This window comes from Camponotus floridanus, unplaced genomic scaffold (assembly GCF_003227725.1).
Source record: "Camponotus floridanus strain SB8 unplaced genomic scaffold, Cflo_v7.5 scaffold206, whole genome shotgun sequence".
In the NCBI taxonomy this organism is placed as follows: domain Eukaryota; kingdom Metazoa; phylum Arthropoda; class Insecta; order Hymenoptera; family Formicidae; genus Camponotus; species Camponotus floridanus.
In genome coordinates this window covers 111722-113939 of record NW_020229333.1, presented here as the reverse complement: position 1 = coordinate 113939, position 2218 = coordinate 111722, and the positions used below count along the sequence as shown (strand labels likewise).

General features: G+C 25.6%; 1 pseudogene; it reads left to right on the top strand.

The window, feature by feature from the left end:
* Window positions 1–399: 399 nt before the first annotated feature.
* LOC105252025 lies at window positions 400–1752 on the top strand (annotated as a pseudogene).
* Window positions 1753–2218: the final 466 nt, after the last annotated feature.

Below are 2218 nucleotides of genomic sequence, written 5' to 3'. Positions count from 1 at the left end.
ACGTCATTTTGACGTTTCAAATTGGTCATTCACTGACTATTCTTGACGTCATGAATTAACGTTTTTATGATGTAAAAGTGACGATCTAGGGTGCGTTCCGATATTCACTGCCAGTACTGACAACATGACGTCATAAAATAAAATTGTGACATCGTTTCAAAATTACTGAGACTACTTTCATGCTATCATTGCGCTGCTATAATGGAACAGTATTTTATAATTCTGACAGTTATTATGGATATAAAAATTGTTATATTAACACAATTAGCGAAGAATTTAACAGAATCTTCAGATTCTGATTCTTCTTCCAGTGAAGAAGAAAATGAATTATTGTTGACTTTGTTAAAAGAGAAACCTTATATACGTGCACGTTGCCAAAATTATGTTGAAAATGTTGTGCTTTTATATACAAACTCGGAATTCAAAATGCATTTTCGGTAAGTAAATAAAAAATGTAGTATATTAAAATTTAAATTTGCATACTATACTATATATGTAAAGTTATTTATTAAAATTTATTGTACATATAAAACCTAATAAAAGCATTATAATAAACTGAATTTCAATATTTATTATTTTAGGATGAAACGGAATACTTTTAACTTTTTATTGGAATTGTTAACACCAAAGCTGTGCAAGCAAAACAAGAGATTTGGTAGATTTCCAATATCGCCCGAAAAACAATTATTAATAGCTATATGGACTATGGCGACACCAAATTCCTATAGGTACAAGTAAATATACATATAAATTGTCATCTAATAATTATAAATTTATATTAAAAACATTTATCTAATAAATAAACTGATTTTAGATGTGTTTCAGACAGATTTAACGTTGGCAAAGCTACAGCATGGCGAAGTGTACAAAAAGTAGTAAATGCCTTGTATGCATATGTGGAAACATTTATTCATTGGCCAACTATAGAAGAAGCAGAAAAGACTGAATGGAAACAATTAAACGAAATTATGCTTTTTCTGGAGTCATTGGTGCAATAGATGGAACGTACATAAAAATTCTTGCACCAAGAGAACATAATGAATCTTATGTAAATAGAAAAGGTTTCCACTCCATTCAACTACAGGTTGTTAATTTTATTTTTTTATAAATCATACATTTTAATATTTTAATTATTACTATTTTGAATTTACATAATATATTTAATGTTATTAAAATCATTAGGCATGCGATATTTAGAGTATATATATTAAACTTATATAACTTTCTTTCAGGTAATTTGTGATGCAAATTTAAAATTTATACATTGTTATGCTGGTCAGGTTGGCTCTGTATGATATGCGTGTCTTCAGACTGTCAAATTTAGAAAAAATGTGTACAGATGCAAACTTCCCAAATGATAGTCATATATTAAGTGATGCAGCATATCGTCTTTCAAAATATATAATGGTACCGTTTAAAGATAATGGTCATCTGTCTGAAAAACAACTTAATTGTAATACACGTCTTTCTTCTGCGAGAATGATTGTTGAACGATCAATAGATTTATTAAAATGCCGCTTTCGAAGTACTTTAGATACACTTCCAATGCAAAGAACAGACTTAATAACAAAATATATAATTGCCTGTTGCATTTTGCATAATATCTGTTTAATGCAAAATGATTTAATTGACATTCCTATTATCGTTGATCAATCTAATAATACGCAACAACATGAAACATTAGAAAATACTGAACAAAGAAAAGGAATCGAGAAGAGAAATCATATTATGATACACCTTATCACAAAATAATTTTTAAATGTATTGTTGAATATGTTTTAATTTTAATGAAAGAAATATACTATGTATTTTTCAATTATTCTTTTATTTCTTATCTTATATCTATTACAACTATTATAATATGTTTATATTTATTATGATATTTTAATATTAATAAGAAATATTAATTATAATTAATTATAAACAAAAGAGAAATATTAATCACTGAAAAAAGTATGTGAAACTATCATTTATAAACTACTATCATTCTGTATCACATTTCTGTATCACATATAATAATCACATATAATAATCAGTAGATTATCATATATAGTAATCAGTAGCTAAAATAAAAAAAATATGAGCATTTTGCTCTTTATACATTATTTCCTTTTAAATAAACTATAACATAAAAATAATTCTTCTTTTAAATAAAAACTTGTCTTAATTTTTACTTTACGATTAAAAAATAACAAGAATAAATCTAATAATACTTTAG